Raw genomic sequence first — 23,621 nt, 5'->3', positions numbered from 1 at the left:
CTGGGTGTAATCCTAGAAGCTACTAGTTTTTGTTTTTATTTACAAAAGAGGCTAAATCCTAGAAACTAGTAGGACCAAAACCATTCATGACTAGTCAGTGAGTGTTACTCGGAGCAGAAGCTAGGGGTTTTCCAGCAGTGTTACTCGGATATATACTTGCATTGTGTTTCCTGCCTGAACTCTCATATACAGGAAACACGATACAAGTATATATAAGTAATTAAGTAACTAAGTACTCACCGGCGCATGAACTCACACAGCCTCACTAGAGCTATCTCGCCACAACAAGAGAGACGCGCTGAAGTGATGCAACTTCAGCCTTAGTCTCGCGTTTCAAAAAGGGAGGTAGAAAAGACCATGGATCACTCTGCCATGGAGCCGATGCACACTGCCCACTCTTTTTGATGCAGAATGACAGTGGAATTTTGTAAGTTTCACATTTTCTCGATGCCTCCTAGTCCTAGTATACGTGCCAGTACTACAGCCGAAAGCCGGTGAATTTTGTGAAGTACATTTATACCTATATGCACGCACTATTTATGTATGAGTTTGAAGTAACCCAATTTCACGGTTGTTAGAATAAATATAGGCAATCTCTCCAATTGATAATACATCGGGTGCCTTAAGCTCGGTGACTATTAAGCCTAGCAAACTGTATCCTGAGTTCAATTAATTTAGGTGAGCTATGGTACCATTTCAGAGTATTTCTCCATGGTTGTCCGATGAACTTGCGCTACCCATAAATATTCTCCAATAAAGGAACAGTCTTTTTTTTTTTTTCAACCTTGTGGAGACGTCCCTCATTTTTTCTATGTGACCCATGAAATCACCAAAAGTTTTTTTCTAAAAATCTAACAGGATGATGAATATATGGCATATTACTCTATAAACGTGTAAGTATTAGGATAAGAAACAGAAATTCCCTTTGAAATTTTAAAGTAAATTAATGTCTAAATATATATACTTTGAAATCTGCACAAATTTCACTGCAGTTGGACAAATTTTCATTTGACTCAAATAAATTTTGAGAAAGTAATAAACAAAAACAGAAGGTCATGTAATGGGCCAAGTTAGTTAAGTACAATGTCTTGAAACCCTGGCACACATTCATGCAACAAAATCAAACGCTAACAGTTGCAATAATCGGCTTTCGATCGGCACGGTACAAGCGCGGTTCACAGCCTCACGATGACGGGCATACATACTTGGAGATACCGTCTCCTCCCGGCAAATGAGCTGCAGCAATGAGCCCCAGGAAGAAGCTACGCGATATCAACTGTAGTCTCGTGCTCCCGATGGCGATGCAGCCTCACCATTATCATGGACGTAGGGCCATTTGCACGATTAGCATGTTTTGCACTATCCCGCGATGCCTCCAAGTCCTAACAACACTAGCACATGTGGATGACCCCAGTGCATATATATGGGAAGCATGTATGTCTAGATATACTCCCTCCTTCCCTAAATATTTGACGCCGTTAACTTTTTTAAACATGTTTGACCGTTCGTCTTATTCAAAAACTTTTGTGAAATATATAAAACTATATGTATATATAAAAGTATATTTAACAATGAATCAAATGATAGAAAAACAATTAATAATTACTTAATTTTTTTGAATAAGATAAATGATCAAACATATTTAAAAAAGTCAACGGCATCAAATATTTAGGGATGGAGTACTACTACATTAGTAGCTACCCATATGCAAGAAATAACAACGTATATGGTAGTCCAAGACGGTTATAAGGAGAGCAGAATTTTATTGGACCTAGGGCCTATTTGATAGAGCTCCAACTTCTAAATTAAATTTAGCTACAGGATGGGTCTGGAGTGGAGTTGTGGAGCAGCCTAAACCCAGCTCCACCTCTTTAGTTCATTTTGTGAGAGTACTCCACCGGCCAGCTCCACTCTCATTTTAGCTAGGTTGAGCTAAAACTGTTTGGCTGGATTTCATCTCTAGAAAAAGTTGAGCTGGAGCTATATATCAAACAGTCCCTTACTATGCGTACACCACAACGCACTTATGTTTTCGTTATTGCTTTACAAATGCCTGGACAACTAGCTATATATAATATAACCTAGCCTAGCTCTTCTATTACTAGCAAAAGATATGATGAAATAATCCTATTCAATTCCCTGCTGCACATATATATATATATATATATATATATATATATATATATATATATATATATATATATATATATATATATATATATATATATATATATATATGCAGCCACGCATAGGCCATGGAACAGTTAAACCATGGGTTGTCTCATATTCAGTCACAAAAGCCAATATACCCTAGCTCTCATCACAAACAAGTGATGTTCTATCTGAACAATCCAATAGTAATGGGATCAATTAAGCCATGACTACTCTCTGTTACACGAACTGATCATCCTGTACTCGATGTTGGGCAATATAATTCAGCACGGTGGAAATGCAAAAGGTTGGTCGTCTGGCAACGCGGAGCGGCCATGCAGGGATGTTGTCTCCTCCAGGAAAGTTCTCCACAGAAACGATCCATGTGAAGAAGGTGAAGCAGCACCAGCTGAAGTCTCCCGTTCCCGAAGGCCAAACTGTGGAACCGACGCTCATGACACCATGTAGATGATGTAGGCTCGCCATTCTTGTGGATAATGAGTCAGAAGAGGAGGAGGTGCATTTTACACACAGTCCCCATGCCTCCTACTCCCAAAAATGCATAGCAGAAGAAGGTGTGCCTGCATGTAGAACTGAAGAACAGAAGAAGCATAAGGGCATACACATAAATACGAGAGTTGCTACCATCCAGCAGGTAGCCCGGTACCAAATCTAGGCCTTGATTTTGTCCGTTCGAATGGACAGCAAGGTCTAGTACCTCCAGGTACATTTTTGTCCATGCGATGGTACCAGCACTATTGAGAGAGGTGGAAGGGAAATACTGTATTTTCGCGTGTGAACGGCAATATTGCATCGCCTAAATCTCTCATCCTTATCGATCTGATTCCCTCGATATATGGTGGCGGCGGTTACAGCCAAGGTTCTCCAGGTCGTCGGTGGTCAAGGAGATACCTGATGTGGCGGTGGTGCTCCATTAGTCGTGGCGAAGAGAGGATAAAAAGAGCGATGGGGTTGGATGATGAGAATGCGGCGGTGCGAGGAAGAAGATAGGGCTCGCGCGATGGGGTCGTTCTCTCTCGCTCATTCCGGGTCCTACCCCCTCAAGTTGGACAGCTGGATTAGTTTCAGTACCACCCGGTACTGGTACCTCTCGGTACAAAGTGCTGGATGGTAGCAAATCTCTAATATAAATGATTTTTGAAGGATGTGGCACATCCTACGAATCTAGACAGTCTAAATTCCTAGTAATAGGATGTATCAAATCCATCCAAAATCTCTTATATTTTGGAATGGAATGAGTATTATAAGTCATTTGACTTTTTTCTGGTCAAATTTTTTTAGTTTGATGAACTTTATAGAAAATATAGTACTAATTTGAAGGAAGAACAAACATATTATCAAAATACATTTAATGTTAGATTTAATGATATTAATTTGATATTTCATATATATGTTACTAGTTTTTCTATAAAATTAATCAAACTTAACAAAGTTTGCATAGAAAAAAAATTAAACAACTTGTAATATGAAACGGGAGAATATTTAACTAGGACGTAGCCCAATTTCATGATCAGAATTTAACGAGTTGAGTCAGACTAGTCCACTAATTAAGCTGCCTTTGTGTCAGCTCCTACAGTCCTATCTCCTCATCTCCACTGTCAATTCGCTTGCTAAGCCGAATTTGCGGCGAGCATGGCAAGAACAATCTCCGTGGCTATGGAGGGGAAATCCGTGATCACATGTTGGTACTCCTCGCTCGCCATGACCGTCTTCAACTTCTCCGGTGGCGACGCGACGAGGAACCTCAAGATGGCCTCCTTGAGCCGCGGGCAGCCATGGAGCTCGGCCAACGCCAGCGACGTCGCCGCCGTGCCGACGTCGAGGTGCCTCACCATCTTGTCCTCGCACACCTTCTTCAGCTAGCCTGTCCATGTCGTACCTGTCCGCCGGGACGAGAAGGTGCGGCGCCATCATCACCGCGCGCTCGTCGTCCTCCATCTCCGGCAGCTCGTCGGTGTAGACGAAGTAGAGCAGCGCGGCAAACACGGGGACCTTCATGTCGTCGACGCGGATGGTCCTCGCGGCGTGCTCCTTCATGGAGGAGCCGAGGAGCTCCGCCCTGAACACCGGCGACGCCGCTCCGCGAGGACGCACCGGTGCGCCGGGAACGTCTCGCCGCGGACCCTGAACCTCACGTCGGCCGTCTCTTCGTCGAACAGGAGGCGCTCGGCGAGGTGGCATCCCAGGACGGGCGGCGGGAGCTGCACGGCGACGAGCCCCCTCACGCGGAGGTCCTGCATGTTGAAGGTGAGGTCGCACCGGACGGCGAAGCGGTTGCCGACGACATGGCCGGACTTCTCCAGCTCATCCCTCTTGATGAAGCTATTGCAAACCCATCGATCGGTCTTCTTGGAGATGGAACACTTGTCGCCGGATTGGCTGTACCATGCCACCGGCTCGCCAGCGAGATCGAGCAACTGATCTTGACACTCGCGTTGACATGGACGCTGGCGCAGGGTTTGAAATTTCGCCCCACACCGGCATGCTCAAATCTCGTCCGAAATTTTCAGTTTTTTACAGTTTTTTGTGAATTTGGTCAAATTTTATTCAAAATTCAAAATCATTCAAATTCAGTCAAATTTTCAAATAATTTTGGCTTGAAATTTTTGAAATTTCGGTAACCCCCGGCATAATATACAATTTCGAAATTGAAAACCCTGCGCCGGCGACGAGGATGCAGTCGGAGGCTCGGAGCGCACCAGGATGAAGGATATGGAGTAGTACCAGAGATGCCATGTGTAGCCACCGACTTGGAACTCGCCGGAGTCAAGGTGTTTGCCGGTGGCAATCATCACCGTCGTCCTCGTGTAACCATCGATCTTGAGGACGTGGTAGCTAGCCACTCACCTCGGTGACGGCGATGGTCGAGCACGACGGTGACGGCACGACGGCGGCGTCGCCGGGTTTCTTCTTGGCGGTGTGAGGGTGAGAACCAATCGTACACATGATTAAGGTGACCGAGGATGCAATAGATCGATGGATGTAGTTTGCGTGGCGATGTACGTTTATTTTCTCCTTTATATGAAAGTGGTTATAACTGACACACAAATAGTCAAGTACCAGGTATCCTCTATAGTTCATCTTCAGATAAAATTTTGGTAGAACACCAACATTTGCTTTCTCTAGGATCATAGTAGGATTTGAAATTTTGCTAAGGTAGCTTTACCAATCCATAATTCATCCAAGGAATCGCTATATAGTTGTCGACAGAATTTTGCGGAAAAATCATCCTATTTCTGGGCTGCTGGATTGTGATGAGATTCATTCGAGGGGGAGGGAAACAAAACCACGTCGTGTGAGGAAAGATCGAACCGATGACCTTATGCGCACAGGCGCGCATAGCCAATTGTCCCACATGGGTTTTTGAATAATTATGTACTACTCCATTAAAAAAAAACCCTAGCTAGGATTGGGTTTTTTTTACGGAGGGGTACAAAATACATATAAGTTACAATGTGGCCACAATCTAGTTAAAAAAATATAATATAGTAACATTTGAAAGTTTTTTACTTTAAGAAAAACTAGTGGTCTACTTTAGATTTACAATATATAGTTTCACAATATTATTTTTTAGTACAAAATTAGGTACCTCGAAACCTTTTCTTAAGACCGGAAAATTTCTCCTGACGAACTCACGATCATGAAGCATTCTAAACAGGAGTATAACATAAGCTACTAAATTAATGGCAAAAAATACCGATCAGAAAAACATGCTCCAAACTTCACGAATTTCCCCAAAAACCGTGCACGTCGCTGCCTACGCTGTGGATCATCACCGGTCGTCGTCGAATCAGTCATCGTCGTCGGCGTCGACATCGGCGTCGGCGTCATGCTAGTGTCGTCGGCGACGACACGCCTGCTTAATTTGTCCTCGCAGACCAGCTTCAGCCTCTCCACTTTGTACTTGTCAGCCGCCGCGATCAGCTGCCGCGCCATGGCCGGCACGTCCGCCGACGCCATCTCCGGCAGCGTGTCGGTGTACACGAAGTGCAGCAGCGCCCCGAACGCTCCGGCGTCCATGTCGTCGACGTCGATGACGCGTGTTCCGGGCCTTCCGGCGGCGGCGGGCCTTAGGAATCCGCCACGGCTATATAGCTCGGCCTTGAACACCGGCGACCGGGCGGCGAGCACGCACCTGTGCGCGGCGAACGCCTCGCCGCCGGCCACCCTGAACGTGACGTCGGCGCCGTCCCCGGCGGAGAGGAGGCGGCCGAGGTGGCGGTGCATGTCCGGCTCCGGCACGGCGAGGGACGACGCCGGCTCGACGCGGAGCTCGATGCCGCCCATGACGGTGACGTCGCACCGGACGGCGAAGCCGTCGTCGGCGAGGTGCCCCGACTTCTCGAGGTCGCCGTGGGTGATGAATCGGAGGAATCCCCAATTCTTGAATCCGTCGGAGGAAGGGAAGCTGTGCACGCTGCTGCGGTAGGTGCGCGACGGCACCGGCTCGCCGTCCTTGTTGAGCAGCCTGAACACGAACTTCGCCTTGACGGCGGCGGCGGCGGCGGCGCCATTATTGCGGCCGGCGGCGGCGTCCTGCAGCTCGAGCATGACGGATATGGCGTCAGGATTCTGGTTGCTGCGGTCGGTGCCATTGGGGTAGTACCTGATGCGCCACGCGTGATCGCCGGCGTGGAAGCGGGAGGAGTCGATGCTGTCGCCGGCGGCGACCATGGCCTTAGTCCGAGAGTAGCCGTCGATCTTGAGGATGTGGTGGCCGGTGGGCTTCGTCGTCGCGACGATCGTCGACGTTGAGCCATTAGCTTCGGCTGCGACGGCGCAGCTGGTTGAAGCCGCCGCAGACGACGACGCCGCCATGGTCGCAGAGATCGTCTTTGCTGTTCTCTATCGATCGGCGAGACGACGACTAGTTGGTTATGTGATTAACTAGAACATGGAGGAGACTCCGATCTTATCTCTGTAAGCAACAGATGTTGCGATTTAAATTACATGACAAAGATTTCCAGAATATAAACTCTCTCAGATCGAACCCTGAAACGTGCAAAGGAAAGGATTCCTATTAGAGTCAGGGTTCACTCTATCGGTTCAGGGGTTTCTATCAGGGGTCACCGAAATCCCGAAATTTCAGAAATTTCGGAAATTTCGGTCCGAAATTTCCGAAATTTTGAACAAAATTTAGTTGAATTTGAATAAATATTATCCAAATTAATGAAAAAATTGAAAAATTCAAAAATTTCGACTGAATTAATATCGTATCGGGGGTCACCGAAATTTCGGAAATTTCGGTCCAAAATTTCCAACCCTGATTAGAGTACGTCTTGATCGGTAATAATTTTCCTCCCGCATGCATGGGTCCCACTGGTAATATATATTTTTTTTCGAGAACTATACAGTAAAACGCTGACACTCATAACGCACGAGCACTCACCAATAACATAATAAACTATCAATTTTTACGTGCCATATTTGTCATAGAAGTTATTTTGTAACGTAAAAGCATATGTATTTATCCTCTGTAGATAACATAGAGGCTATTCAGATTATAGCCAAAATAAACCTTACCAAATTTTGCCAAATGCCAAAATTTGTTCAAGTTGGTAAAATTACCAAAATCGGACGTTGTTTCACTCAGTAGATCGAAAATGTTTCATTTAATAGATAAATAATTTTCAATCTTTTAAAAAGCTGAAACACAACCAAATCACCTCATGAAATATTTTGCTACAACGTATGAAACAACGGTTTCCAAAAAAAATCTGACGATGTTTCAACCTATATAAAAATAATGTTTTAGCAAATAGCGAAAGAATGTTTCAGTTCTTAAAAAAAGTGAAACACGATCAGATCACTAGATGAAACAATTTAGTTCAACGTATGCAACAAACGATTTAAACTCATTGCAACACTTAAACCCCGTGTACATCAACAAACCACGTATCCATCAAGATAAAATTATTAAACAGTATCAAAAGTCCACTGCAATATTTAATCTACACATAGAGAAATATCACGAGTGCACTAGCTGAAACATTGTTAATGAAACAAAAAAATGAAACGGATCCACCTGATAAGGCGTTTCCGTGATATGCCGGCGGTTTGTAGCAATAGGCACGTGCGTGGGAGGATGGAATCGGCACGCATTGGGCGCCCGATCGCCAGCATTTCCGAGATAGATAAGTTTTATCATAAAAAATCTAAGCAGTAGTTAGGCTCACTTCGCCGATTACAAAGCATGATTTTATATTAAAATTTTACAATGGCACAGATCTTAGTAAAGCATCCAATGCCTAATAATACTCTACCGTTCCAAAAATCCTCTATGCGCTAGCTAGGAACTCAATGTGCAGCAAACATTGCAAGAATCTCCGTGGCTATGGAGGGGAAGCTTGTCACCAGGTGCTCATACCCATCGCTCGCCATGACCGCTTTCAACCTCGCCGGCGACGCCATGAACCTCAGGATGGCCTTCTTGAGCTCAGGGCAATCGTGCTGCTCGGCCAACGCCAGCGACGTCGCCGCCGTGCCGACGTCGAGGTGCCTGACCATCTTGTCCTCGCACACCTTCTTCAGCCTCTCCATGTCGTACCTGTCCGCCGCCACCAGCAGGTGCTGCGCCATCGCCGCCACGCTGCCGCCATCCAGCTCCGGCAGCTCGTCGGTGTAGACGAAGCGCAGCAGAGCGGCGAACACGGCGGCGTCCATGTCGTCGACGCGGATGGTCGTCGCGGCGTGCTCCCTCATGGGGCCGAGGAGCTCCGCCCTGAACACCGGCGACCGCGCCGCGAGGACGCACCGGTGCGCCGGGAACGTCTCGCCGCCGACCTTGAACCTCACGTCGGACGTCCTGGCGTCGCCGAGGAGCTCGCCGATGTGGCGGCGCAGGAGGGGCGGCGGCACGGCGACGAGCTCCCTCACCAGGCGGTCCTGCACGTTGAAGGTGAGGTCGCACCGGACGGCGAGGCGGTCGCCGACGACATGGCCGGACTTCTCCAGCTCATCCCTCTCGATGAAGCTCTTGCAAACCCATGGATCGCTTGCCTTGGAGGTGGAACACTTGTCGACGGGTTGGCTGTACCGTGCCACCGGCTCGCCGGCGAGGTCGAGCAAGCTGATCTTGGCTCTCGCATGGAGACGGACATTGTCGCCGGCGCCGGCGGTCCGCACGAGAGCGAAGGATATCGAGCTCGAGAACTCCTGGTCGTAGCCGTTAGGGTAGTACCGGAGATGCCAGGCGTAGCCGCCGACGTGGAACTCGCCGGAGTCGAGGTGTTCGCCGGTGGCGACCATCATCGTCGTCCTCGTGTAACCATCGATCTTGAGGACGTGGTGGCCGCTCGCCTCGGTGACGACGATGGTCGAGCACGACGACGGCGATGACTGGACGTCGGCGGCGCCGGATTTCTTGGTAGACATGGCGATCGAGATGTGAACGTGCAATTAATCAATCGATTTGTTTTGTGATTGGGTATGTGTATGGCCATGTAATTAACTTTGTTGTTCCTAAAAGTGGTTTGAGTCCAACTCCAACTCCGATATAAGGCGGGGCTGCTTCTGACAATACACATACGCATTAGTTTTTGACGTGGAACCTAAGCAATTTGATTAATCCAAACTTAATATACACAGAAACTCAAAAGACTTTCTGATTGTGGCCTAAAATTTTCAACGCTGTTTAGTAAAACCTTCAGTTAATATTCTGAAACTTTCTACTTGATTCACAAAACTTTCGTTTTGATTGCAAAACTTTCAATTCAATTAGCATAATTTTGAGTTATCATAATAAAAAAAATATTCAACTCCATTTGCAAAACTATCAATTCAAGATCAAAAAGTTAGAACTCAATTTTCCCAACTTTCAATTCATAATCTGAAAGATTCAACTCTAAAAACTTTCAACAAGAAACTAAAATATTTTTATGCACAAATCTCTGAAAAGTTTCAATTCATAATTAACCTCAGCTTCCAAATTTTCTAAAAATCTCAAATTTCCAACTGAGGGCAGCTCATCTGTTTCCTGTCCGGTGGCTATCGCACAACGCTGATATCTCGCCAGCCGGTAGGAGAAAGATGGTGAATTGAAGCTCCCTAATAAGGAAGAGAAAAAGGAATAGGCAAGACAGATTTTGGGAGATGGAAGAATGGAATGCCATCGAATCAACATCTAGGTAGTGGTGGCTCACCAACAGCCACTACTAGAAAAACTATTTTTCATGGCGTTTGGAAAATATTTTTCATAGCGGCTAAGTGAAAAAACCGCCAGCGTAGAAACTCGCGAGGGTCGGGGGTCACGGGCCGCCAGCGGAAACACATCTTCACTAGCGGTCGCCTTAAACCGGCCGCCAGCGGAGATATGGTATTTTCACTGTCGGCCCTCTTAACTTGGCAGATTTTCGCTGGCGGTAGGTTAAGAAGACCGCCAGCAAAAATAGCCCTATTTTTGCTGGCGGACTTGTTACCATTTTCACTGGCGGATAATGGAGAGCGCAGCCTAAAAAATCACGCCATCAAAAAATCAGCGCGCGCATCCACCTACCCGTCCTTATCCTCTCTCCTCCCTCCATATCCAACCCTCTCCTCCTCCCTTGTCCCTCCAGATCCAACACCTCCTCCCTCAGATCCACAGGCGGCAGCACTCACGGACACGGGCGATCGGAGGAGAGGGTGGCGATGAGCTTGCGGTGGTCCAATCTCGGGGCGTGGGCGGCAAGCTCGGGCGTGGGCGGCAACGCATGGGCGCGGGTGACGGAGGAGAGGGCGGCGGTGAGCTCGGGGCGGTCCAAGCTCGGGGCGCGTGTGGAGAGGTTGGGCGTGGGCAGCGGTACTCGGGCGCGGGCGACGGAGGAGAGGACGGCGGCGAGCTCGGGCGTGGGTGGCCCAGGTGGCGGCACTCGGGACGGGGAGGCGCGAGGCGACATCTCCACAGGTCTCTCTCCACCGCTCCTCACTACTCCCCTTCCCCCGCCGCCACCACCCCCTCTCCCTCTCTCAGATCTGGCATGGCGTGGCTTTGCAGCGCTGGTGGCGAGGCGGAGGCGGTGGAGGCCTACGGGGCTCGGTAGCAGCGTCGTCGAGGCGGAGGCGGTGGAAGCTGCGGCGGGGCTCGACACCGGCGGCGTCGAAGCGGAGGCGGTTGAGGCCGACGGGGCTCGGTAGCGGCGGCGGTGATGGTGGAGGGGACTTCAAGGACGACGACGCCGGCGGTGATGGTTCTCTGTATTTGTGATGTTTGTAATATTTGTGATGATATTTGTGAAGCACTATATTTGGATTGATGCTTGGTGTTCAAATTTTTTGTTAATGTGTTGATATTTGTGATTCTTCAATGCTCGGGTGAATGGAAATTTTTGGCTGTAAATTGTTCATGTAAATTTATGTGGATTTATGGATGGAGCATTGATGGAGGTGGACGGAGCAGTGCTTTTTTATATATATTTTTGCTTTTCAAATTTCCTCTTCGCTGGCGGCTAGGGCAGCTATATGGTTTTTATTTTTGCTGGCGGTCGATTTAACATAGCCGCCAGTGAAAATGAATTTTTGCTGGCGGTCGGTGGAAGATAACTGCCAGCAAAAATGTATCTTTGCTGGCGGCTGGCTTAAGACGACCGCCAGCGAAAATAAATTTTCACTGCCGGTCGATAACCGCTAGCGAAGATCTTGATCTTCACTGGCCTTTACTTTGTGGCGGCTCTAAATTCTACCAGCGAAAACCTAAAATGGCCGCCACGAAAAATGGTTTCCGTAGTAGTGAGCCACCACTACTTTGATAAGGTGTTTTCTAATTCGCTCGCTAGTGTATGTGAGAGAAATAGTCTTCCAGCCTAATGCATGCATATGATTTTAAAAATAAACAGAAAGTAATTAACAATACTAGAGAAACGATTTTTGTATGCTAAGCCCCAAAACACAATTATCCCGACTAGATTAACAACCTGTATTAAAGATAGTTTAGTACTGGTTCTAAAAGCCCAAGTCACTAAAAAACATCTTTAGTTCTGATTGGTATCACTAACCGGTACTAAAAACATATCTTCAGTATCGGTTGGTAACACCAATTCATACTAAAGATATTTTTAAGTACCGGTTGGTGTTATCAACCGGTACTAAAGATATCTTCAAGGTTAATTCAAAACGAAAGCATCTTTATACAAGTTAGATGTGTATTGTAGGGGGATGGTCACACGCGTAAGGGCTCAGGTGAGAGATATTTCGTTCGAATCACACATATTTTTTTTAACTTAGTATGCATCTTTAGTACCGGTTCTCGGTTGCTACTGCCGGTACTAAATGGGGGTTTTTAACCGGTATTAAGGATCGTTTGAGATCTTTAGTCTCGGTTTCTACAAATGGTACTAAGGCCCTGTTTTTTTCAGCTTGGGATTATTATAATCTAGATTATTGAGAGTAAGCTGAAAGAAACAGACAACTTATTGAAGTAGCTTATTATAATCTGGAGCCCAGCTTATTATAATCCGATAAGCTCATTTAGGTGAGCTTTTTCCAGATTATTGGGTGAAAAATTACCCACCATGCCACCCCACTCCCTCTTTAGGCTTGCAAACCTAATAATCTAGGCTCTAATAATCTAAGAAAGAAACAACTAACCGATTATTCTACTACAGATTATAACAATCTAGCTTATAGTAATCTGACTCAATAATCTAGATTATAATAATCCCAAACTGAAAGAAACAGGGCCTGAAGAAGGTTTTTAACCGGTACTAAAGATCATTTCTTCGGCAGTGTAAGGAAAAACTGACAAGATCGTTTCTGAACAAATTTAGTTATATTTATTCCTCTAGATGTAAATCGAAATTATCCATGTACGTTTGTATATGGACTTATATTATCACAATATGTCTAAGCATTTTGTTTATAGGTTTAAACTGCATACAAGAAACTAGTGCAATTGCATGTATGGGCAAAAGATCCTTAGGACACCCACCAGAAAAAAAAAACCCAGCTCTAACACATCATGGCTCAAAACGAAAATATCTAACAGCTACCCAAAGAATCCCCTAGTTTCAAGGATACGTCAAATGAAACATCTACTATCACACACTACGGCTCAAAACTAAAATATATTCAATAGCTGTCTAAAGAGTCCCTACATACTACGGTACGTACCTCTACCAAAAAAACCATTTTCACAAACGTGGATCTTTTTTTTTCAGGTGGATATGTCCCTTGGAACCAAACGGCCGCCTACGAAAATGGCAACGGGGGTGAGAACGTCTTTCGTCTACGAAAATAGATTCTTTGCTTACAGAGGTGGATCTTTCCCCCACCTGAAAAAAAACTATTTTTGGTTGTCTAAAAAACGATTTTTTAGTAGTGCACTGCAATCTCGCAATTCGTAATGTTTGACATTACTAACTTTTGGACATATATTTAATTTTTTTTTCATATTTAAAAGATTGCGTAATTATCATTTCACAAGTATACAATTTTAGCACACAAGGTAGGTGGTGTTGACCATCTATCGCATTGTGGAACTCACAATCATGAATAACAAAAAACTGTTTTGTATCGGCCATCCTTGTATCAGCGCTGAAGTCTCTACAGTATGATGAAACTCCCAGATGTGCAATTTTCAAAGAACTGAGCCTTCGCACCTAGGGTTTTCAATTTCGAAATTGTTCTTTCTGCCGGGGGATTGAAATTACAGAAATTTCGAATTTTTTTGGCTTAAATTATTTGAAATTTTGACTAATTTTGAATGGATTTAAATAAAATTCGACCAAATTCACAAAAAGTTGTAAAAGACTGAAAATTTTGGGCGATAAACGAGCTTGCCGGTGGGGGGGCACGAAATTACCGAAATTTCGAAATGAAATTTCAAACCCTGCTCGCAGTTCGCACCTAGATCATGTAATTCTGGGGGTAGAAAAAGAGCCACAGCCGTTATTTATGTGAGTGAAAACAAACTTTAAAAGAACAAACAACCAGCTACTAACTTCAAAAAGATCCCCTTAAACCACGGATAACGCTGTGGCATATCACATGTAGCTGCTGAATCAGTCGGCGTCATGCTTGCGTCAACACGCCTGCTTAATTTGTCCTCGCAGACCAGCTTCAGCCTCTCCACTTTGTACCTGTCAGCCGCCGCGATCAGCTGCCGCGCCATGCCCGGCACGTCCGCCGACGCCATCTCCGGCAGCGTGTCGGTGTACACGAAGTGCAGCAGCGCCCTGAACGCTCCGGCGTCCATGTCGTCGACGTCGACGACGCGTGTTTCGGGCCTTCCTGCGGCGGCCGGTCTTAGGAATCCGCCACGGCTATATAGCTCGGCCCTGAACACCGGCGACCGGGCGGCGAGCACGCACCTGTGCGCGGCGAACGCCTCGCCGCCGGCCACCCTGAACGTGACGTCCGCGCCGTCCCCGGTGGACAGGAGGCGGCCCAGGTGGCGGTGCAAGTCCGGCTCCGGCACGGCGAGGAGGGACGCCGGCTCGACGCGGAGCTCGATGCCGCCCATGACGGTGACGTCGCACCGGACGGCGAAGCCGTCGTCGACGAGGTGCTCCGACTTGTCGAGGTCGCCGTGGGTGATGAATCGGAGGAATCCCCAATTCTTGAATCCGTCGGAGGAAGGGAAGCTGTGCACGCTGCTGCGGTAGGTGCGCGACGGCACCGGCTCGCCGTCCTCGTCGAGCAGGCTGAACACGAACTGCGCCTTGACGGCGACGCCGTTGCGGCCGGCGGTGGCGGTGGCGTCCTGCAGCTCGAGCATGACGGATATGGCGTCGGGATTCTGGTTGCTGCGGTCGGTGCCATTGGGGTAGTACCTGATGCGCCACGCGTGGTCGCCGACGTGGAAGAGGCAGGAGTCGATGCTGTCGCCGGCAGCGACCATGGCCTTAGTCCGGGAGTAGCCGTCGATCTTGAGGATGTGATGGCCGGTGGGCTTCGCCGCCGCGACGATGGTCGACGTCGAGCCATTAGCTTCGGCGACGCAGCTTCTTGAACCCATGGTGGCAGACTGGCAGACGTCTTTGCTGTTCTATCTCGGCGACCAGTTTAATTATGTGATTATAGTTAGAACATGTATGTAATAAATGTTGCGATCTAACACGACAGATATTTCCGTAAACATAAACTGTATCTGAACTCTGAATCGTATGAGAGTTATTAGTCCAAGGATTTGTATAAGAGTACGTTTAATTAGATTTTTTATTTTTTCCTTGGGAACACAATACAAGCGCAATAGCCCATATACTCGCGCACACACCCATAGTTATGCGCGCGCATACACCCCGTACTATAGTTTGCCATATGGACCGCCCGGCACAGCAAGTCCTGGCCCTGGTCATGCCCGGGCCAAGATTTGTTGGGCCGGCATGGCCCGATCTACACGCCGGGTCATGCCGTGCCAGCCCACGTGCTTCATGTGTGGCCCAGGCACAGCACAATAAGGGTCGGGCCGTGCCGGGCCAGCCCGAAGGCACGGGCAGCCCATCATACCCGTTCCGGCCTAGCCACAACTTGACATAGACCCCTTCAACAACTCAGTTTGACACAAAAATGGTACATAACACATCAAATTCATGAAATTCACATTTACTTCATCAAATTCACAATCAATTCATCAAATACATCAACATTTCAATCCAATCTCATAGTCCTCAATGATGAGCAGAGAAACTTCTCATATTTCAGTCAAAGCTGAAGAACTCAAAGTTAGGGCTTGGAAATAGAGAAAAAAGATAGATAAAAAAAGAGTTAAGGTTTGTGTCAGGGTTACGGGTTAGGTATACCCCTTACCCTTCGATATGCGCCACATATCGACATGGCATACCCGCGCATACACGGACATTATCTGCATACACTAAGGAAATCTTCCATGGTGTTTGAGTCCTACTCGGACAAGATAGGGTCGTCAATATATCGTGTAGAGTCCGATGTCTCCGAGTTCTACTTGGAGACCACCTGATCTGCGATATAAAAGGGACCCCCTGGGAGGACCTAAGGCATCGAATCTCATAGCCAACACAACCACTACAGCCTACAAAGTCGGAGCCTGCAGGAGCTAAGTCGCCGGGAGATCTAGTCGAACCAACTCGATTATGATCTCGCCGGTTTCATCGAGTTCCATCGTTCCCTTTGTAACTTGTGGTTTTCCATCATATAATCCATATCGACTGGATTAGGGCTATTACCTGTCAAGGGGCCTGAACCAGTATAATCCTCGTCTTTTGTTTGCTCGATGTCGTATTACGTAGATCCTTGTACCAACGTACCCCAATACCCTCTATATTCGGTCTACGGGTATCACCCATCGACAATGGTGCGCCAGGTAGGGGCACTTGGTACTCAAGGTTCTACTACTATGTCATCCAGCTTCGTCGACAACAGCGTCAACACCAACATCAACCACGGGTTTCCTACTTCAACAATGTTGGTGTGGACTCAAGTCGGCGAAATCGTCTTCCCGGTCTACACCATGATACCAATCTCAGCCGGTCCATCAATGACCAGAAACGAGAACGCAATGGCTGCAACCCAAGACGACTTCGTATCGAAGGATCCTCCCGCCGAAGCGGAGAACGGAATGTCGACAACATCCAAGCTCGAGAAGGATTCTAATGCGGCCGAACCTTGTCATTCCGACAAGAACCACGAGCCGACGAGAACAACTTCCGAAGCGACAAGGTCCTGGTGTCCTATCCACAAAACCAGGAAACACACTTTGCAAGCCTGCTGGGTTTTTCTCAACGTCCGTGCCGAAATTCGCGCTTGCAAAGAGCGTGGAATTCAGCGTATTTCTCCAACTCGTGATGTTTCTTGTCCTATCCACAAGACAAAGAATCACGACCTCTTAAGCTACAAGGTCTTTCTCAGCGCCACGAAGACGTCATCTCCTAAGGACCAACAGTCAGGCATATCCCTTAGAGATGAAGACAAGGAACAACGAACGCTGGTCTCAAATCGATTCGTCAGCGTAATCGACATCGATTCCCACGAACCATCAGTCCTGCATCTACTCGAAGACTACGGCTCATCACCAACGAGTACGCCACGCGAGGTATTAGCTATCGACGGGACCAGCACGTCAGCACACGCTAATGCGGAGGCAGAAAATCAAGTGACTACACCGGCCCAGCACATTAGGACCCTTAACACAATACTGAGAGAGAGACCTTACGATCCCGTTCTCAACGATGATCTCGCGCGGTGGCAGGAACGGCTACGGGAATCAGTAACCAACCTCAGCCACGCGTTCGAAGAAGCCGCTACTGCTACGCATCAGGAACAACCACCAACTGGCGGCGCCAATGGCGAAAATCCTGAATAGCGGGAGTCACCCCCTCGAGCTACCTCTCCACCTCGCGGCACCGGCGATCTCCGAGACCACCTCAATGGCTGCCGAGAGGCACGACGCACACAAGACGACGGGAATCGCTCCCGACATCGTGTCTCTTCCCAACATCACGATAATGAAGAACGGGAGGGCCGCTCGAACAAAGACCGAGACCGTGCTAATCGCCACAATCGCCACGATCATGATGATCGCGAGAGGCGGACGCAGGGCGATACTGGTCAAGGACGCCGCCATAACGACGAGGACGACAGAGATCGGCGCCGGGACAACAACGGAGGGCGACGACAGGATTCTCGAGAACCCAGCCGACGACCCCGTAATCCCACACCGGAACCAAGCGATTCATCGTCATCGTCATCTTCTTCTTCATCCTCATCGTCAGACAGACATCCACGAAGGACACACGATCGCCGACAATCCACTGCCCCCAGCGCTGGGTGTAGAGCTTTCGGTCGTTCCCTGTGTGATGTCCGATGGCCTAAGAGATTCCAACCTGGAGCAATAGAGAAGTACGATGGGAGTACTGACCCAGAATAATTCCTTCAAGTCTACTCCACAGTACTCTACGCTGCCGGAGCAGACGACAACGCGTTGGCAAATTATTTGCCAACTGCATTAAAAGGCTCTGCACGCTCATGGCTGATGCATTTCCCGCCCTACTCGATTTCTTTGTGGGCAGACTTGTGGCAGCAGTTCGTCGCCAATTTCCAAGGAACTTACAAGCGCCACCCGATTGAAGATGACCTACATGCGTTGACACAGAACTCGGGTGAATCCCTACGGGAATTTGTTCGGCGCTTTAACGAGTGCAGAAACACAATCCCTGAGATCACCAACGCTTCTGTAATTCGCGCCTTCAAGTCTGGAGTTCGAGATCGCTATACCACCCAGGAGTTGGCGACAAGACGCATCACGACTACTCGGAGACTATTCGAGATCGTCGAGCGATGCGCCCACGTAGACGATGCGCTGAGATACAAGAACGACAAGCCGAAGACCGGGGGAGAAAAGAAGCCAGTCACGGAAGCACCTGAGTCAAGCAAGAAGAAAAGTCGCAAGAGTGGGAAAAGGAAAGCTCAAGCGGAAGTTCTCGCAGCAGAATACGCGAACCCATCCAAGCGCCCAGACCCACAGAGTAGCGACGCAAAGAAAGCATGGTGCCCCATACACAAGACGGACAGACATTCTTTGGAAGATTGCCTCATTTTCAAGAAGTCGCTCGAGAAACATATGGCGTTGGAAAAAGGCAAGCGAGTACGCGTGGTCAAAAAAGATGCGGAGGCGGCTGCTCAGGAATCAGACTCAGCATATCCAGACTCCGACCTCCACGTCTAACACATATTCGGAGGCTCCACAGCGTACTCCTCCAAGCGAGAATACAAGAAAGTGGAACGTGAAGTCTGCTCGACATGGCAGGGGGCTGCACCCAAGATGAAGTGGTCTGAACAGAAGATAGAATTCTCGCAAGAAGACTATCCCAAGACTGCCATCATCCCAGGACGCTATCCGATCATGGTCGAGCCCACTATTCGAAACATCAAGGTCGCGCGAGTTCTCATCGACGGTGGTAGCTCAATCAACCTTCTTTTCGCCAGCACCTTGGACGCGATGGGAATCCCACGAAGCGAGTTGACACCTAACGATCAACCCTTCCATGGAATTACTCCCTAGTCCTCGTCCAAACCATTGGGCAAAATTACGTTGTCTGTGACTTTCGGCCAAGTAAACAACTTCCGAACGGAGCAGATTACCTTTGATGTCGCTGAATTTGACACAGCGTATAACGCCATCATTGGGAGAACTGCACTTGTGAAGTTTATGGCCGCATCTCACTACGCGTATCAAGTGCTCAAGATGCCGGGACCGAAAGGAACAATCACTATTCAAGGGAACGCCAAGCTAGCGGTACAATGCGACAAGCGGAGCCTCGACATGGTCGAGCAAATGCCCAGCCCACCCGCCACAACTGAGCCTCCCAAGAAAGTGAGCAAGACAAACAAGACGCTGAAACCAGACGGCGCGATCAAGATCGTTCCACTCTCTAGTGCCAACCCCGACAAGACCGTCAAGATCGGGGCATCACAAAGCGAGAAATAGGAACCCGCGCTCATCACCTTCCTTCGCGACAATGCTGACGTGTTCGCTTGGCAGCCGTCCGACATGCCGGGGATCCCTAGGGAGGTGATTGAGCACAAACTCATGGTGCGACCCGATGCCAAGCCAGTAAAGCAAAGACTGCGGCGATTTGCACCAGACCGAAAACAAGCCATACGAGAAGAGCTCCATCCAGAGAGGTGCTCCATCCAGAGTGGCTAGCCAATCCAGTCATGGTGCGGAAGGCCAACGGAAAATAGAGAATGTGCGTCGATTTCACCGACCTCAACAAGGCGTGTCCCAAGGATCACTTCCCTCTTCCTCGAATAGATCAACTGGTGGACTCCGACTGTGAGCTGTTGAGCTTCCTCGACGCTTACTCTGGATACCACCAAATCAGCATGGCGAAAGAGGATGAAGAGAAGACAGCATTCATCACGCCGTTCGGGGTATTTTGCTATGTTAAGATGCCTTTCGGACTGATAACCGCAGGGAATACTTTCCAGCGCATGGTCCAGGGCGCACTTAGCAACCAGCTCGGCAACAACGTCGAGGCATACGTCGACGACATCGTTGTCAAGACCAAGACAAGCGACTCATTGATTGACGATCTACGGGAAACGTTCGACAACCTCCGACGATATCGCCTCATGCTCAATCCAGAGAAGTGCACGTTCGGAGTACTGTCGGGCAAGCTGCTCGGTTTCCTCGTCTCTGGCAGAGGAATAGAAGCAAATCCCGAGAAGATCAAGGCAATCGAGAACATGAATTCGCCCACAAGACTCAAGGAAGTACAAAAGCTAACCGGATGCATGGTAGCACTAAGCAGGTTCGTCGCTAGGATGGGAGAACGAGGACAACCCTTCTTCGCTCTGCTGAAGAAGCAAGACAAATTTGTATGGACACAGGAAGCCGAAGAGGCATTTCTTGCACTCAAGCGCTACCTATTAAACCCCCCTGTACTTGTTGCTCTCCAACCTAATGAAGAATTATTCCTCTACATTGCCGTCACGCCGTATTCCGTTAGCACCGTCACTGTCGTCGAGAGAGAGAAAGTACAAGGACCAGTCTACTACGTCAGCGAAGCTCTCCACGACGCAAAGGCAAGATATCCACAGATCCAAAAGCTGCTTTACGCAATAATCATGACATCAAGAAAGCTACGCCACTACTTTCAAGCCCATAGAGTCACAGTTGTCTTTTCCTTCCCTCTCGGCGAAGTCGTGAGAAACAAAGACGTTGTTGGCCGCATTGCGAAATGGGTAGTCGAGCTAAGCCAGTTTGATGTCTATTTTGTGCCACGAACAGCCATCAAGTCCCAGGTGATCGCCGACTTCGTAGCTGACTGGACTATGCTTGATAACAAATCAGACAACCAAATCAACAACGAAACGTGGATAATGGCGTTTGATGGTGCACTCAACAGCCAAGGAGCAGGGGCAGGATTCATCTTAACATCTCCTTCCGGAGATCAATTCAAGCACGCAATCCACCTCAACTTCAGGGCAACCAACAACACAGCCAAGTACGAAGGACTACTCGCCGGGATAAGAGCTGTAGCCGCACTTGGAGTCAAACGACTGATCGTGAAAGGGGACTCCGAACTAGTCGCGAACCAGGTGCATAAAGATTATAAATGCTCTAACCCTGATTTATCCAAAGGTTCGATGGGATCGAGGTCCGACACGTATACCGCAAGGACAACATCGAGCGAGACGATCTAGCACGGCGCGCGTCCAGACGAGAACCACTCGAACCCGGCACTTTTCTGGACGTCCTGACAAAGCCATCAGTAAAAGAGGTCAGCGGCGAAGTTAACCTAGACGCCCCCGACAGCAGCTCGGAGGCCTCAAAGGCAGAACGCGCCGTTGCCGATATCAAAACCACAGACGATTGGCGCACCCCACTGATCAAATTCATCAACAGCGACGAGTTGCCCGAGGACGACACAAATGCTGAGAGAATAACCCGTAAAGCAAAAATCTATTGCATAATCGGCAACGATCTATACAAGAAAGCGCCAAATGGGGTACTTCTCAAATGCGTTTCGTCCGACGACGGCAGACACCTCCTCCTCGAGATACATGAAGGCATCTGTGGGTCACACGCTGCCGGTCAGACGTTGGTCGGGAAAGCTTTTCGACAAGGGTTTTTCTGGCCAACCGCCCTCAAAGATGCATGCGACATAGTCCAGCGGTGTGAAGCCTGTCAATTTCACAGTAAACACACAAAGCTACCCACACAAGCGCTCTAGACTATCCCTCTTACTTGGCCGTTCTCGTGCTGGGGGCTAGATATACTCGGGCCATTCCCACAAGGATAGGGCGGCTACAGGTTCCTATTCGTGGCGATCGACAAATTCACGAAATGGAGCGAGGCGATACCCACGGGGGAAATCAAGGCCGACAACGCCATCAAATTTATCAAAGGGATATTTTGCAGATACGGACTACCACATCGCATCATCACCGACAACGGCTCCCAGTTCATCAGCGCCGATTTCCATGATTACTGCATCGGGCTGGGAGTCAACATATGCTTCGCTTCGGTCTCTCATCCTCAAAGCAACGGACAAGTCGAGAGGGCAAACGGCATAGTGCTACAAGGGATCAAGACCCGTGTCTACGACAGGCTCATGTCACACGACAGGAAATGGGTCGAAGAACTCCCATCAGTACTATGGGCCGTATGCACCACACCGACAACGTCTAACAAGGAAACACCCTTCTTCCTCGTGTACGGCTCCGAGGCCATGCTCCCCAGTGAGCTACGACATCAAAGTACACGAGTACAGAAGTATTCCGACGAGGATCAGGAGGAACAGCGAAACGACGATGTGAATCTACTCGAGGAACATCGCGAACGAGTTGCCATCCGAGCAGCCGGTTACCAACAGGCCCTCCACCGTTATCACGAGAAGCGCATCCGAGCACGCATACTTTCGATCGGCGACTACGTCCTCCGACGGGTTCAAAGCCAAGCAGGGCGAAACAAACTCTCACCCAAATGGGAAGGACCTTACACGATCACACAAGTCTTGCGGCCAGGCGCATTCAAGATAGCAGATGGCAATGGCCGCGTGTTGGCAAATTCTTGGAACATTGACCAACTACATAAATTCTATGTATGAGTCAATATAATCCATACCTGTAAGACACCTTACAGTATCAATAAAGCCTATTTTCAGGCACATATTAAAATCATAGTGTTCCTGCCTGATGATACCTTACCCAGATGACACTTAGCGTTGAAACCTATCCTCATGTCCCTTTACGCCGTCCTGACAAGGCCTCCGAGGAACCTAAGGGATCTTTGGCTGGGGACGCTCAGAGCCGATAAGGCCTTGTCGGATCCTGTAGAGACGAAAGACCATGTAAGACCTAGTCGTTTAAGAGTTCTTGCCATGCGTATTAACCAAGCCGTGTAATCGGAAAATTAACTTTCCAACATCACGGCTGGGGGCTAGGATCAGTGCTTTCTCAACCAAGGCAGGTCAAAGGTCCAAGAGCCTTGTCCCCCGAGAAGAATCCTCCGACGATAAGGCTGGGGGCTAGGGAGAGTGTACAACTCAAACGACTGACCAAAGTCGCGAACTGAGGAAACACTCTTACACACTATATCCAGAGTAAGAAAGATTCACCAAGATAGATTTCTTTCCTACTTCGCAAAATACTTCTTACAATTATATACAAATCCAAAACTTTATTACACCTTTTTCCTAAGATATCTGTCACAGGGTAAGAATACTACCAAGAAGGCCAACGCCAGTCCATAGACTGGAAGATCTTCTCTGCCAACGGTGACATCGACCTCGCCAGATGGTCTATCTCCACCGGAGTCCTCCGAGAACGAGCAAAACCCTCATGGAGAAATTCGAGGTCCAAACACAGGCGATGATCTCGTAGGCAAGCCAACACGTGCCCCCCGGCGTATCGGCTCGATCGACGACACTCTTGCTTCAAGGCCTCGTCAATACGCTTACCGATGCCGTCGTGTTGAGCACAGGCCCCGTTCAGCCATGAGATGTATCCGGCCGCCGACTCCTCAGGTTCTCCGCGGACCACTCGAAGTTCTC

At 48.4% G+C, this 23,621-nt stretch overlaps 2 pseudogenes; both read right to left on the bottom strand.

Moving 5' to 3' along the window:
• Positions 1–3,782: 3,782 nt before the first annotated feature.
• LOC127755821 (uncharacterized) lies at positions 3,783–6,990 on the bottom strand (annotated as a pseudogene).
• A 1,479-nt stretch (positions 6,991–8,469) lies between these two features.
• On the bottom strand, positions 8,470–15,072 carry LOC127755820 (uncharacterized; annotated as a pseudogene).
• Between the last annotated feature and the right edge of the window lie 8,549 nt (positions 15,073–23,621).

The sequence above is a fragment of the Oryza glaberrima genome, chromosome 11, assembly GCF_000147395.1.
Source record: "Oryza glaberrima chromosome 11, OglaRS2, whole genome shotgun sequence".
NCBI classification, from domain to species: domain Eukaryota; kingdom Viridiplantae; phylum Streptophyta; class Magnoliopsida; order Poales; family Poaceae; genus Oryza; species Oryza glaberrima.
Note: the sequence above shows the minus strand (reverse complement) of the source record. Positions and strands in the feature narration are given on the sequence as shown.